General features: G+C 51.9%; 1 protein-coding gene across 2 annotated transcripts in view; it reads right to left on the bottom strand.

Annotated features, from left to right (window-relative positions):
* The window catches only part of LOC142251706 (uncharacterized), a 68,174-nt gene that overhangs the window by 38,659 nt on the left and 12,667 nt on the right, over positions 1–16,848 (bottom strand). The gene's annotated exons all lie outside the window — the stretch shown is intronic.

Raw genomic sequence — 16,848 nt, 5'->3', positions numbered from 1 at the left:
ACAGGACAAGAGACCAAAGGATAGGTAGGTATGGAGGAAAGGACGGGTAGGAGAGACAGAGGTATGGACAGGCTGGGGAAATGGAGGTCAGGTCGGGGAAACGGAAATCAGGTTAGGTCAGGCAAGAGGGACAAAAGTCAAGTTTGGTAAGTGGAACAGAGGTCAGGATAAACATTTCCGGATAGCAGGACAAGAAACAGAGAACTTCTCACAGGAGCACTGGAGCACCCAGCAGAGCCGGAAATATCACTGGCGGTGTCCCGGATGCAGCAACACCAAGATATAGCGGTGTGACCCCCGGAACCAGGCCAGAACAAACAGGCTCCTCCTAAGAGACCTAAACCCAGGAGGCAGGATACATGCACGGGCTCAGGATCGGCAGGGCCATGCATGAATCATGACAGGCACCATGGAGGCATCATCAGTTTTGGTAAGAATGACAAACCATCCTATGAATTTGGGGATCTCCTGAATGATCCTTTTGTTCTTCAGGAGATAAGCCACTTCCAGAAAAGTCCAAGAACAAAGGAACGAGCCATGCGTTCCTGTGTATAGATGAGATGGTAGAGATAGTGTAGCACCCCTGAGGTACCAGGTGCCACAAATTTAATCCGTGGAAAACCCAAACCCCGGAATATTTGTGCCAGCAAACACACCAGCACCTTCAGGCCATACAACCCTAACACCAAACTGGGAGATTGCCTAGTAACAGGTAAAAGGGGAGGGCACTGATTGGATGGTAGCCACCCAACCTAAAGGAAAGACCCAGTGAGGGTGAGGGGCCAGTGGTCAGGCGGGAGGAAGTGTTGTGCAGTCAGTCAGAGGAGAGAGAGAAGGGAGTGAAGGAGAGGAGGAGAGGAGTAGTAGAAAGTGGAAAGTACTGACAATGACTTGAAGAACCACCGGAGTTCTGTAAAAGGAGTGAGTGATGGTGGAGTACGGAACCAGGACTCCAGGCACCGTGGGTTACCTGTGGAAGCGTCACACTCCAGGTACCACGGGAGGCCTGTGGAAGTCTGGAACCAAGGCTCACAGTACTCAGCACAAGGAGGGGTGCAGACCCTAGGACAGTGGGACACTTTATGGTCAGCTGTTAACTCTGCCGGGTGAGAAGATCTCCAGGGTCCATCGCCAACCCAAAAAGTCTGCAGTAGAAGCAGCAAATAGTGGACCGGGAACTGAACCCCTTAAATAGTCCAGGTTCTGCAATAGGACCAAGACAGAAACGGAGGGGTTCCCAAGTAGCTCTAGGCCACGGGAGCCCATCAACAACAAGTGTCCACGGAGGACAGCCAACCCAGGTCACAGCTGGCACGGAGAACAAGGGGAGCAGATACACCTGGGACCTGCACCCGAGGGTTCAGGTACCACCACAGAAAAGTAAAGGCAAGTGGAAACTGCAATACTGGTGTGGACTGTGTTCTTGATCACCCCGTGCACTCACACTGACTATTTCTCACTACAATCCCTATCACCCACTGCTGGGGTCCAGCCCTGCTTGCAGAGGGCCCAAAACACCTAAGCTGCACAACTCCATCAGGCCCAGCGGAACCCTGCAGCGGCGGCTTCAAATAACCTGGCCGCACACCGCAAGTGGCGTAGTCGACAAAAACTATTTTCTTTTCTTTTATTTAAACCCATTTTTATTTCGGACCAACCCTCGGGGTCACGGGATTGGGCATCGGCCGCGACCACGACTCCCCTGAGTGTCACACAAGCCCGGGACCGAGTACCCCACTGCCCTGGGGCATCACAATAGCTAATGTGTATGGGTCTTCAAGTGGATGTTACGTTACAGGCAAAACCTAAAACGAGTGGAGATGATAACGATGACCGATATAATCCAATGTACAAGCCCCAAATATCACCAATTTGTTTTTCATCAGTTCACTCCAGACCTCTATCTCCACAAATCTGCACACCAGAATATGAGACAAATGGCCCCAAAGCTCTCAAAACCTGAACAACCAATAATGAGTTTAAGGTCAGGAATTCCCCCGTCCGCCAACAGGTCTGCCCATTTTATGCCTTGAAGAAGGATTCCCGAACACAAAGGTCATCCTTAATGGATAGCTCACACGGATGAGAGGTTGGACAACTCATATGGCAGTCAGAGACAAATGTCTTTGGAAGACTCTGCCCATGGGAATTATATGGCATGCAAAAAAAAGTAAACCCTTGCACTTGTAAAAGTGACTGCAAAAATAAGTCAAGGGCCTCGAGGTGCCTGGATTTTTTTTCTGTAGGAAGGTGGAAGACAATAGCCGCTACATCAACTTGAATGCCTAAAAATGACAGCTCTTGAACTGGCCCGTTTTGGTTTTTTTTCGGCAGATATTAAGAAGCCAAAGCAACTGGCCAGGAGCTGAAAGGGCAAAAAAACCAAAACAGTGAATTGGGTTGAAGCATTTCTCTAAAGCCGGCTTTACACGCTACAAGATATCTTACGATGTGTCGGCGGGGTCACGTCGTAAGTGACGCACATCCGACATCGTAAGGTACATTGCAGTGTGTGACAGCGACGTGCAATTGCGATTGAACAAAAAAACGTTCATCGCACGCACGTCGTTCATTCCTGACGAATTGAACGTCAGCTTGTTCATCGTACCCGGGGTAGCGCACATTGCAGTGTGTGACACCCCTGAAACGATGAACAGATCTGACCTGCCTCCTGCGGCTCCCGGCCCAGAATGCGGAAGGAAGGAGGTGGGCGGGATGTTTACGTGCCGCTCAGCTCCGCCCCTCCGCTTCTATTGGCCGGCTGCCGCGTGACGTCGATGTGACGCCAAACGTCCCTCCCACTCCAGGAAGTGGACGTTCGCCGCCCACATCGAGGTCGTATGGGAGGTAAGTATGTATGACGGGGGTTAATCGTATGCGCGGCACATTCAACAAATTGAACGTGCTGCACATACGATGGGGGCGTTGCAAATCGCTTACGATATCGTATGTGAAATTGCAACGTGTAAAGCTGGCTTTAGATTCAAGTGAAATCTACTTTTAATTTCTTCCAGACATGAACTTACAACCTCAAAGACATAGGAGACTCTAAGCTCGGGTCAGACCAGACCATATGAAGATGGTGAAGTGCAGCAGTCTGAATTCAGCCATACGAGACACCTCGCGCTGCTGCAGGATTCCAGGTGCACAAATGAGATTGTCAATTATAAACCCTTACCTGAAACAGAAGAACTGACCGGCGCTGGCGTTGGTCAGAGGGTTCATCTTTCTCCTGATGTTGCTCTATTGCGGCTGAACATCTTTGGAGTAACCTTTCTATACATAATTCAATGGTCTCCTCCTCTGTGTTCCTGGAATGGGTCGTATCGAGAACGTTCCCGTTACTGTTGTCGCAGGTTTCAGCCTTGTCTGAGGGCTGATTAGGTGATAAACTAAAGTCGTCACTGGACTTCTGGTCCTCCACTGATACAGTACCAGTGACCTCAGAAGACGCCCCCATGTATGATCCTCGCTAGTAAGCCGCATTAATTGGAATAAACAAATCTTCTTTGACATAATTGTGTGAAGCATCTTGCAAATCAGAACCTTTCCTTCCTCCTAGTATCATGAGACATCAATCTAAATGCATCTTACTAGAAGACCAATCTAGTCACTCACAGACCAATGTTATGAGGGGCACCTTTAAAATGCCAGCTCTAAAATAGGGACACTGTTATAGGTTTGATCTGTTATGGGGGACACTGGTGTAGGCTGGATTTCTTATGGGGGCTGGAAGATGGCCAATGGACACGTCATGGATGGGAGATATGTATCAAAGAGGTGGTTATCCTCTGTGATGTTCAGTGGCATGTAAAAAGAAATAACGCACCGACCCTTTAGAGGAGGGCCAGTGTGCACAAGTGCATCCTAGGCGCACTCCTGGGGATCCTGTGCAGCTTGAAAAGACCCTAGGAGGAGATGGGAGCAGAGGAGTACATAGGCGGCCATAGGGGAGGACGCGACCCGAGCGCGGCAGTGAGTAAGCAGGGACTCTGCCACTACATAAGGTCTGAAACCTTGATCAAAGTTATCTGACCACACAAATCTCCAAGGGTGACCAACCTTTTGCACTGACCGATTTTCCTTTTTGTAATTTTTCAAATGTAAAATATGAAAATATATGGGGTTTTTTTTGCCTGAAATACAATGGAAATTCTTTTTTGTTAATTTTAAAATGTAAAATATGAAAAAAAATGTTTATTGCCTAAAATACATAGGAAATGTGTGATCTGTAACTTTATGCCTTTTAGAGATCATTTCATCTTCAACTTGCTTAACTTTTCACAATAACAGTAATTTTGACCAGGGGTGCCCAAACTTTTACATGCCACTGTCAGCCTTGTAGCTGACTCCAGCAAATATAAGAGGTTAATAGGGCTGACAAGGGTCAGGTTTACTAGCAGACAGATAGGTGGGCCCGACTGCTCACAAAGCTCCATCCTGGGGTGTGGTATGGTGGACATAAGAAGTCCAAGTGGATTCATTAGCTGTCTGTGCGTGGAGGTAGGAAGTCCTCCTGTGTGAAGGCTCCAGGCTTGGACTTTTATGCTGGTCTAATACTAAAGTGCCATTGTTAGGACTGTGTATTCTGTTTTTCCTGCCAAATAATGCCATTTATTTATTTCCCTTGTGTGTGACTTGCTTTTTGGAGTTCTAGTAAAGCAGCATGGACGTTATGTTTAAAGTTTCCTCCTGTGCCTACCTCAAACGCCACCGAGTGAGCCATATCTCCTCCTGTGCCTACCTCAAATGCCACCGAGTGAGCCATATCTCCTCCTGTGCCTACCTCAAATGCCACCGAGTGAGCCATATCTCCTCCTGTGCCTACCTCAAATGCCACCGAGTGAGCCATATCTCCTCCTGTGCCTACCTCAAATGCCACCGAGTGAGCCATATCTCCTCCTGTGCCTACGTCAAACGCCACCGATTGAGCCATATCTCCTCCTGTGCCTACCTCAAACGCCATCGAGTGAGCCATATCTCCTCCTGTGCCTACCTCAAACGCCACCGAGTGAGCCATATCTCCTCCTGTGCCTACCTCAAACGCCACCGATTGAGCCATATCTCCTCCTGTGCTTACCTCAAACGCCACCGAGTGAGCCATATCTCCTCCTGTGCCTACCTCAAATGCCACCGAGTGAGCCATATCTCCTCCTGTGCCTACCTCAAATGCCACCGAGTGAGCCATATCTCCTCCTGTGCCTACCTCAAATGCCACCGAGTGAGCCATATCTCCTCCTGTGCCTACCTCAAATGCCACCGAGTGAGCCATATCTCCTCCTGTGCCTACGTCAAACGCCACCGATTGAGCCATATCTCCTCCTGTGCCTACCTCAAACGCCATCGGATGAGCCATATCTCCTCCTGTGCCTACCTCAAACGCCACCGAGTGAGCCATATCTCCTCCTGTGCCTACCTCAAACGCCACCGAGTGAGCCATATCTCCTCCTGTGCCTACCTCAAACTCCACCGATTGAGCCATATCTCCTCCTGTGCCTACCTCAAACGCCATCGAGTGAGCCATATCTCCTCCTGTGCCTACCTCATACGCCACCGAGTGAGCCATATCTCCTCCTGTGCCTACCTCAAACGCCATCGAGTGAGCCATATCTCCTCCTGTGCCTACCTCAAACGCCACCAATTGAGCCATATCTCCTCCTGTGCCTACCTCAAACGCCATCGAGTGAGCCATATCTCCTCCTGTGCCTACCTCAAACGCCACCGATTGAGCCATATCTCCTCCTGTGCCTACCTCAAACGCCATCGAGTGAGCCATATCTCCTCCTGTGCTTACCTCAAACGCCACCGAGTGAGCCATATCTCCTCCTGTGCCTACCTCAAACGCCACCGAGTGAGCCATATCTCCTCCTGTGCCTACCTCAAACGCCACCGAGTGAGCCATATCTTCTCCTGTGCCTACCTCAAACGCCACCGAGTGAGCCATATCTCCTCCTGTGCCTACCTCAAATGCCATCAAGTGAGCCATATCTCCTCCTGTGCCTACCTCAAACGCCACCGAGTGAGCCATATCTCCTCCTGTGCCTACCTCAAACGCCACCGAGTGAGCCATATCTCCTCCTGTGCCTACCTCAAACACCACCGAGTGAGCCATATCTCCTCCTGTGCCTACCTCAAACGCCACCGAGTGAGCCATATCTTCTCCTGTGCCTACCTCAAATGCCATCAAGTGAGCCATATCTCCTCCTGTCCCTACCTCAAATGCCACCGAGTGAGCCAAATCTCCTCCTGTGCCTACCTCAAACGCCACCGAGTGAGCCATATCTCCTCCTGTGCCTACCTCAAATGCCATCGAGTGAGCCATATCTCCTCCTGTGCTTACCTCAAACGCCACCGAGTGAGCCATATCTCCTCCTGTGCCTACCTCAAACGCCATCGAGTGAGCCATATCTCCTCCTGTGCCTACCTCAAACGCCACCGAGTGAGCCATATCTCCTCCTGTGCCTACCTCAAACGCCACCGAGTGAGCCATATCTCCTCATGTGCCTACCTCAAACGCCACCGAGTGAGCCATATCTCCTCCTGTGCCTACCTCAAATGCCATCGAGTGAGCCATATCTCCTCCTGTGCCTACCTCAAATGCCACCGAGTGAGCCATATCTCCTCCTGTGCCTACCTCAAACGCCATCGAGTGAGCCATATCTCCTCCTGTGCCTACCTCAAATGCCACCGATTGAGCCATATCTCCTCCTGTGCCTACCTCAAACGTCATCGAGTGAGCCATATCTCCTCCTGTGCCTACCTCAAACGCCACCGAGTGAGCCATATCTCCTCCTGTGCCTACCTCAAACGCCATCGAGTGAGCCATATCTCCTCCTGTGCCTACCTCAAACGCCACCGAGTGAGCCATATCTCCTCCTGTGCCTACCTCAAACGCCACCGATTGAGCCATATCTCCTCCTGTGCCTACCTCAAACGCCATCGAGTGAGCCATATCTCCTCCTGTGCCTACCTCAAACGCCACCGAGTGAGCCATATCTCCTCCTGTGCCTGCCTCAAACGCCATCGAGTGAGCCATATCTCCTCCTGTGCCTACCTCAAACGCCACTGAGTGAGCCATTTCTCCTCCTGTGCCTACCTCAAACGCCATCGAGTGAGCCATATCTCCTCCTGTGCCTACCTCAAATGCCATCGAGTGAGCCATATCTCCTCCTGTGCCTACCTCAAACGCCACCGAGTGAGCCATATCTTCTGTGCCTACCTCAAACGCCATCGAGTGAGCCATATCTCCTCCTGTGCCTACCTCAAACGCCATCGAGTGAGCCATATCTCCTCCTATGCCTACCTCAAACGCCATCGAGTGAGCCATATCTCCTCCTGTGCCTACCTCAAACGCCCCCGAGTGAGCCATATCTCCTCCTGTGCCTACCTCAAACGCCACCGAGTGAGCCATATCTCCTCCTGTGCCTACCTCAAACGCCACCGAGTGAGCCATATCTTCTCCTGTGCCTACCTCAAACGCCAACGAGTGAGCGATATCTCCTCCTGTGCCTACCTCAAACGCCATCGAGTGAGCCATATCTCCTCCTGTGCCTACCTCAAACGCCACCGAGTGAGCCATATCTCCTCCGGTGCCTACCTCAAACGCCACCGAGTGAGCCATATCTCCTCCTGTGCCTACCTCAAATGCCACCGAGTGAGCCATATCTCCTCCTGTGCCTACCTCAAATGCCACCGATTGAGCCATATCTCCTCCTGTGCCTACCTCAAACGCCACCGAGTGAGCCATATCTCCTCCTGTGCCTACCTCAAACGCCATCGAGTGAGCCATATCTCCTCCTGTGCCTACCTCAAACGCCACCGATTGAGCCATATCTCCTCCTGTGCCTACCTCAAATGCCACCGAGTGAGCCATATCTCCTCCTGTGCCTACCTCAAACGCCATCGAGTGAGCCATATCTCCTCCTGTGCCTACCTCAAATGCCACCGATTGAGCCATATCTCCTCCTGTGCCTACCTCAAACGTCATCGAGTGAGCCATATCTCCTCCTGTGCCTACCTCAAACGCCACCGAGTGAGCCATATCTCCTCCTGTGCCTACCTCAAACGCCATCGAGTGAGCCATATCTCCTCCTGTGCCTACCTCAAACGCCACCGAGTGAGCCATATCTCCTCCTGTGCCTACCTCAAACGCCATCGAGTGAGCCATATCTCCTCCTGTGCCTACCTCAAACGCCACCGAGTGAGCCATATCTCCTCCTGTGCCTACCTCAAACGCCACCGAGTGAGCCATATCTTCTCCTGTGCCTACCTCAAACGCCACCGAGTGAGCCATATCTCCTCCTGTGCCTACCTCAAATGCCATCAAGTGAGCCATATCTCCTCCTGTGCCTACCTCAAACGCCACCGAGTGAGCCATATCTCCTCCTGTGCCTACCTCAAACGCCACCGAGTGAGCCATATCTCCTCCTGTGCCTACCTCAAACACCACCGAGTGAGCCATATCTCCTCCTGTGCCTACCTCAAACGCCACCGAGTGAGCCATATCTTCTCCTGTGCCTACCTCAAATGCCATCAAGTGAGCCATATCTCCTCCTGTCCCTACCTCAAATGCCACCGAGTGAGCCAAATCTCCTCCTGTGCCTACCTCAAACGCCACCGAGTGAGCCATATCTCCTCCTGTGCCTACCTCAAATGCCATCGAGTGAGCCATATCTCCTCCTGTGCTTACCTCAAACGCCACCGAGTGAGCCATATCTCCTCCTGTGCCTACCTCAAACGCCATCGAGTGAGCCATATCTCCTCCTGTGCCTACCTCAAACGCCACCGAGTGAGCCATATCTCCTCCTGTGCCTACCTCAAACGCCACCGAGTGAGCCATATCTCCTCATGTGCCTACCTCAAACGCCACCGAGTGAGCCATATCTCCTCCTGTGCCTACCTAAAATGCCATCGAGTGAGCCATATCTCCTCCTGTGCCTACCTCAAATGCCACCGAGTGAGCCATATCTCCTCCTGTGCCTACCTCAAACGCCATCGAGTGAGCCATATCTCCTCCTGTGCCTACCTCAAATGCCACCGATTGAGCCATATCTCCTCCTGTGCCTACCTCAAACGTCATCGAGTGAGCCATATCTCCTCCTGTGCCTACCTCAAACGCCACCGAGTGAGCCATATCTCCTCCTGTGCCTACCTCAAACGCCATCGAGTGAGCCATATCTCCTCCTGTGCCTACCTCAAACGCCACCGAGTGAGCCATATCTCCTCCTGTGCCTACCTCAAACGCCACCGATTGAGCCATATCTCCTCCTGTGCCTACCTCAAACGCCATCGAGTGAGCCATATCTCCTCCTGTGCCTACCTCAAACGCCACCGAGTGAGCCATATCTCCTCCTGTGCCTACCTCAAACGCCATCGAGTGAGCCATATCTCCTCCTGTGCCTACCTCAAACGCCATCGAGTGAGCCATATCTCCTCCTGTGCCTACCTCAAACGCCACTGAGTGAGCCATTTCTCCTCCTGTGCCTACCTCAAACGCCATCGAGTGAGCCATATCTCCTCCTGTGCCTACCTCAAATGCCATCGAGTGAGCCATATCTCCTCCTGTGCCTACCTCAAACGCCACCGAGTGAGCCATATCTTCTGTGCCTACCTCAAACGCCATCGAGTGAGCCATATCTCCTCCTGTGCCTACCTCAAACGCCATCGAGTGAGCCATATCTCCTCCTATGCCTACCTCAAACGCCATCGAGTGAGCCATATCTCCTCCTGTGCCTACCTCAAACGCCCCCGAGTGAGCCATATCTCCTCCTGTGCCTACCTCAAAAGCCACCGAGTGAGCCATATCTCCTCCTGTGCCTACCTCAAACGCCACCGAGTGAGCCATATCTTCTCCTGTGCCTACCTCAAACGCCATCGAGTGAGCGATATCTCCTCCTGTGCCTACCTCAAACGCCATCGAGTGAGCCATATCTCCTCCTGTGCCTACCTCAAACGCCACCGAGTGAGCCATATCTCCTCCGGTGCCTACCTCAAACGCCATCGAGTGAGCCATATCTCCTCCTGTGCCTACCTCAAACGCCACCGATTGAGCCATATCTCCTCCTGTGCCTACCTCAAACGTCATCGAGTGAGCCATATCTCCTCCTGTGCCTACCTCAAACGCCACCGAGTGAGCCATATCTCCTCCTGTGCCTACCTCAAACGCCATCGAGTGAGCCATATCTCCTCCTGTGCCTACCTCAAACGCCACCGAGTGAGCCATATCTCCTCCTGTGCCTACCTCAAACGCCACCGAGTGAGCCATATCTCCTCCTGTGCCTACCTCAAACGCCACCGATTGAGCCATATCTCCTCCTGTGCCTACCTCAAACGCCATCGAGTGAGCCATATCTCCTCCTGTGCCTACCTCAAACGCCACCGAGTGAGCCATATCTCCTCCTGTGCCTACCTCAAACGCCACCGATTGAGCCATATCTCCTCCTGTGCCTACCTCAAACGCCATCGAGTGAGCCATATCTCCTCCTGTGCCTACCTCAAACGCCACCGATTGAGCCATATCTCCTCCTGTGCCTACCTCAAACGTCATCGAGTGAGCCATATCTCCTCCTGTGCCTACCTCAAACGCCACCGAGTGAGCCATATCTCCTCCTGTGCCTACCTCAAACGCCATCGAGTGAGCCATATCTCCTCCTGTGCCTACCTCAAACGCCACCGAGTGAGCCATATCTCCTCCTGTGCCTACCTCAAACGCCCCCGAGTGAGCCATATCTCCTCCTGTGCCTACCTCAAACGCCACCGAGTGAGCCATATCTCCTCCTGTGCCTACCTCAAACGCCACCGAGTGAGCCATATCTTCTCCTGTGCCTACCTAAAACGCCATCGAGTGAGCGATATCTCCTCCTGTGCCTACCTCAAACGCCATCGAGTGAGCCATATCTCCTCCTGTGCCTACCTCAAACGCCACCGAGTGAGCCATATCTCCTCCGGTGCCTACCTCAAACGCCACCGAGTGAGCCATATCTCCTCCTGTGCCTACCTCAAACGCCACCGAGTGAGCCATATCTCCTCCTGTGCCTACCTCAAATGCCACCGATTGAGCCATATCTCCTCCTGTGCCTACCTCAAACGCCACCGAGTGAGCCATATCTCCTCCTGTGCCTACCTCAAACGCCATCGAGTGAGCCATATCTCCTCCTGTGCCTACCTCAAACGCCACCGATTGAGCCATATCTCCTCCTGTGCCTACCTCAAACGTCATCGAGTGAGCCATATCTCCTCCTGTGCCTACCTCAAACGCCACCGAGTGAGCCATATCTCCTCCTGTGCCTACCTCAAACGCCATCGAGTGAGCCATATCTCCTCCTGTGCCTACCTCAAACGCCACCGAGTGAGCCATATCTCCTCCTGTGCCTACCTCAAACGCCACCGAGTGAGCCATATCTCCTCCTGTGCCTACCTCAAACGCCACCGATTGAGCCATATCTCCTCCTGTGCCTACCTCAAACGCCATCGAGTGAGCCATATCTCCTCCTGTGCCTACCTCAAACGCCACCGAGTGAGCCATATCTCCTCCTGTGCCTACCTCAAACGCCACCGAGTGAGCCATATCTCCTCCTGTGCCTACCTCAAACGCCACCGATTGAGCCATATCTCCTCCTGTGCCTACCTCAAACGCCATCGAGTGAGCCATATCTCCTCCTGTGCCTACCTCAAACGCCACCGATTGAGCCATATCTCCTCCTGTGCCTACCTCAAACGCCATCGAGCGAGCCATATCTCCTCCTGTGCCTACCTCAAACGCCACCGAGTGAGCCATATCTCCTCCTGTGCCTACCTCAAATGCCATCGAGTGAGCCATATCTCCTCCTGTGCTTACCTCAAACGCCACCGAGTGAGCCATATCTCCTCCTGTGCCTACCTCAAACGCCATCGAGTGAGCCATATCTCCTCCTGTGCCTACCTCAAACGCCACCGATTGAGCCATATCTCCTCCTGTGCCTACCTCAAACGCCATCGAGTGAGCCATATCTCCTCCTGTGCCTACCTCAAACGCCACCGAGTGAGCCATATCTCCTCCTGTGCTTACCTCAAACGCCACCGAGTGAGCCATATCTCCTCCTGTGCCTACCTCAAACGCCACCGAGTGAGCCATATCTCCTCCTGTGCCTACCTCAAACGCCACCGAGTGAGCCATATCTCCTCCTGTGCCTACCTCAAATGCCATCAAGTGAGCCATATCTCCTCCTGTGCCTACCTCAAACGCCACCGAGTGAGCTATATATCCTCCTGTGCCTACCTCAAACGCCACCGAGTGAGCCATATCTCCTCCTGTGCCTGCCTCAAACGCCACCGAGTGAGCCATATCTCCTCCTGTGCCTACCTCAAACGCCACCGAGTGAGCTATATCTCCTCCTGTGCCTACCTCAAATGCCATCAAGTGAGCCATATCTCCTCCTGTGCCTACCTCAAACGCCACCGAGTGAGCCAAATCTCCTCCTGTGCCTACCTCAAACGCCACCGAGTGAGCCATATCTCCTCCTGTGCCTACCTCAAATGCCATCGAGTGAGCCATATCTCCTCCTGTGCTTACCTCAAACACCACCGAGTGAGCCATATCTCCTCCTGTGCCTACCTCAAACGCCATCGAGTGAGCCATATCTCCTCCTGTGCCTACCTCAAACGCCACCGAGTGAGCCATATCTCCTCCTGTGCCTACCTCAAACGCCACCGAGTGAGCCATATCTCCTCCTGTGCCTACCTCAAACGCCACCGAGTGAGCCATATCTCCTCCTGTGCCTACCTCAAACGCCACCGAGTGAGCCATATCTCCTCCTGTGCCTACCTCAAACGCCACCGAGTGAGCCATATCTCCTCCTGTGCCTACCTCAAACGCCATCGAGTGAGCCATATCTCCTCCTGTGCCTACCTCAAACGCCACCGAGTGAGCCATATCTCCTCCTGTGCCTACCTCAAACGCCACCGAGTGAGCCATATCTCCTCCTGTGCCTACCTCAAATGCCATTGAGTGAGCCATATCTCCTCCTGTGCCTACCTCAAATGCCACTGAGTGAGCCATATCTCCTCCTGTGCTTACCTCAAATGCCATCGAGTGAGCCATATCTCCTCCTGTGCTTACCTCAAACGCCACCGAGTGAGCCATATCTCCTCCTGTGCCTACCTCAAACGCCATCGAGTGAGCCATATCTCCTCCTGTGCCTACCTCAAACGCCACCGATTGAGCCATATCTCCTCCTGTGCCTACCTCAAACGCCACCGATTGAGCCATATCTCCTCCTGTGCCTACCTCAAACGCCACCGAGTGAGCCATATCTCCTCCTGTGCCTATCTCAAATGCCATCGAGTGAGCCATATCTCCTCCTGTGCTTACCTCAAACGCCACCGAGTGAGCCATATCTCCTCCTGTGCCTACCTCAAACGCCACCGAGTGAGCCATATCTCCTCCTGTGCCTACCTCAAACGCCATCGAGTGAGCCATATCTCCTCCTGTGCCTACCTCAAACGCCACCGAGTGAGCCATATCTCCTCCTGTGCCTACCTCAAATGCCATTGAGTGAGCCATATCTCCTCCTGTGCCTACCTCAAATGCCACTGAGTGAGCCATATCTCCTCCTGTGCCTACCTCAAATGCCATCGAGTGAGCCATATCTCCTCCTGTGCCTACCTCAAACGCCACCGATTGAGCCATATCTCCTCCTGTGCCTACCTCAAATGCCATCGAGTGACCCATATCTCTAACAAGGCACTGTTGTACATTGGCTCTATTATGGAGGAACTGTTCTAAGTTGGATTTATTATGGAGCTACTGTTTTATGGTGGAACTCTTCTAGATTGGACCTAATATGGGGCACTTTTGTACGTTAGATCTATTTTGGGGCACTGTTTATGGGGTACCTTTTCTCAGATGGATCTTTTATAGGGCAATGTTGCCTGGATTTGGTTTGGTGGAATTGTTGCTGGCTAGATCTGTTATGAGGATAATATTGTAGACTGGATCTTTAATAGAGACACTGTTGTAGGTTAGATCTATTATGGTGATATTAGTGCGGGCTGGATCTGTTATGAAACAGTAGGCGAGATCTGTTATGGGGACACCATTATGGGCCGGATATGTTAGGGGAGCACTGTTCTAGGCTAGATCTGTTATGGGGTTACTGTTCATACGGGATCTGTTATGTGGACACTAGAACATGCATCATTGTAGCTTGGATCTGTTAGGGGCCCTGTTGTAGTCTGGATTTGTTATGAAGACACTTTGGTTGGATCTGTTATAGGAATAAAGTTGTAGGTTGGTTCTCTTATGGCTGAATCGTTTATAGAGACACTATTTCAGGTTTATTCTATTATGGGGCATTGTTGTATATTGAATTAGAACAAGCATTGCAGTAGGATGGATCTGCTAGGAGGGCACTGCTGTATACTGGATATTATAGGAGCATTTTTGTAGGCTGGATGGTATGAGGAATTTTTATAGGTTAAATCTGTTATGGGAGCATTATTGTAGGCAGGAGGTCTTATGGGGACACTAACATTGGGTGGATCTATTGTGGGAACACTGTAGTGGGTTTGATCTGTTATGGGGACATTGCTTCAGGTTGGTTTGTTGCGGTGATACTGTTCTAGCCTGGATCTTTTAGGCAGAAGCACTGTGATAATTGGATCTGTTATGGGGCACTGTTATAGGTTGGATATGTTTTGAGGGCACTGTTGTAGGCTGGATCTGTTGCGTGGCCACTGTTGTAGGCTGGATCTGTTGTGTGGCCACTGTTGTAGGCTGGATCTGTTGTGGGGATACTGTGGTAGGCTGGATCTCTTGTGGGGACACTGTTGGAGGCTGGATCTGTTGTATGGGCACTGTTGTAGGCTGGATCTGTTGTGTGGGCACTGTTGTAGGCTGTATCTGTTGTGTGGACACTGTTGTAGGCTTGATCTGTTGTGTGGACACTGTTGTAGGCTGGATCGGTTGTGGGGACACATAGATTGGATTGGTTGTGGAGTCACTGTTGTAGGCTTGATCTGTTGTGTGGACACTGTTGTAGGCTTGATCTGTTGTGTGGACACTGTTGTAGGCTGGATCTGTTGTGTGGGCACTGTTGGAGGCTTGATCTTTTGTGTGGACACTGTTGTAGGCTTGATCTGTTGTGTGGACACTGTTGTAGGCTTGATCTGTTGTGTGGACACTGTTGTAGGCTGGATCGGTTGTGGGGACACATAGATTGGATTGGTTGTGGAGGCACTGTTGTAGGCTGGATCTGTTGTGTGGGCACTGTTGGAGGCTGGATCTGTTATGGGGCACTGTTGTAGGCTTGATTTGTTGTGTGGACACTGTTGTAGGCTTAATCTGTTGTGTGGGCACTGTTGTAGGCTTGATCTTTTGTGTGGACACTGTTGTAGGCTTGATCTGTTGTGTGGGCACTGTTGTAGGCTGGATCTGTTATGGGGCACTGTTGTAGGCTGGATCTGTTGTGTGGGCACTGTTGGAGGCTGGATCTGTTATGGGGCACTGTTGTAGGCTGGATCTGTTGTGTGGGCACTGTTGTAGGCTGGATCTGTTATGGGGCACTGTTGTAGGCTTGATCTGTTGTGTGGGCACTCTTGGAGGCTGGATCTGTTATGGGGCACTGTTGTAGGCTGGATCTTTTGTGTGGGCACTGTTGGAGGCTGGATCTGTTATGGGGCACTGTTGTAGGCTTGATCTGTTGTGTGGACACTGTTGTAGGCTTGATCTGTTGTGTGGACACTGTTGTAGGCTGGATCTGTTGTGTGGGCACTGTTGGAGGCTGGATCTGTTATGGGGCACTGTTGTAGGCTGGATCTGTTGTGTGGGCACTGTTGGAGGCTGGATCTGTTATGGGGCACTGTTGTAGGCTTGATCTGTTGTGTGGGCACTGTTGGAGGCTGGATCTGTTATGGGGCACTGTTGTAGGCTGGATCTGTTGTGTGGGCACTGTTGGAGGCTGGATCTGTTATGGGGCACTGTTGTAGGCTGGTTCTGTTGTGTGGACACTGTTGTAGGCTGGATCTGTTGTGTGGGCACTGTTGGAGGCTGGATCTGTTATGGGGCACTGTTGTAGGCTGGATCTGTTGTGTGGGCACTGTTGGAGGCTGGATCTGTTATGGGGCACTGTTGTAGGCTTGATCTGTTGTGTGGGCACTGTTGGAGGCTGGATCTGTTATGGGGCACTGTTGTAGGCTGGATCTGTTGTGTGGGCACTGTTGGAGGCTGGATCTGTTATGGGGCACTGTTGTAGGCTGGTTCTGTTGTGTGGACACTGTTGTAGGCTGGATCCGTTGTGGAGGCACTGTTGGATGCTGGATCTGTTATGGGGCACTGTTGTAGGCTTGATCTTTTGTGTGGACACTGTTGTAGGCTTGATCTGTTGTGTGGACACTGTTGTAGGCTGGATCGGTTGTGGGGACACATAGATTGGATCGGTTGTGGAGGCACTGTTGTAGGCTGGATCTGTTGTGTGGGCACTGTTGGAGGCTGGATCTGTTATGGGGCACTGTTGTAGGCTGGTTCTGTTGTGTGGACACTGTTGTAGGCTGGATCTGTTGTGTGGGCACTGTTGGAGGCTGGATCTGTTATGGGGCACTGTTGTAGGCTGGATCTGTTGTGTGGGCACTGTTGGAGGCTGGATCTGTTATGGGGCACTGTTGTAGGCTTGATCTGTTGTGTGGGCACTGTTGGAGGCTGGATCTGTTATGGGGCACTGTTGTAGGCTGGATCTGTTGTGTGGGCACTGTTGGAGGCTGGATCTGTTATGGGGCACTGTTGTAGGCTGGTTCTGTTGTGTGGACACTGTTGTAGGCTGGATCCGTTGTGGAGGCACTGTTGGATGCTGGATCTGTTATGGGGCACTGTTGTAG

This window comes from Anomaloglossus baeobatrachus, chromosome 9 (assembly GCF_048569485.1).
Source record: "Anomaloglossus baeobatrachus isolate aAnoBae1 chromosome 9, aAnoBae1.hap1, whole genome shotgun sequence".
NCBI classification, from domain to species: Eukaryota; Metazoa; Chordata; class Amphibia; order Anura; family Aromobatidae; genus Anomaloglossus; species Anomaloglossus baeobatrachus.
Note: the sequence above shows the minus strand (reverse complement) of the source record. Positions and strands in the feature narration are given on the sequence as shown.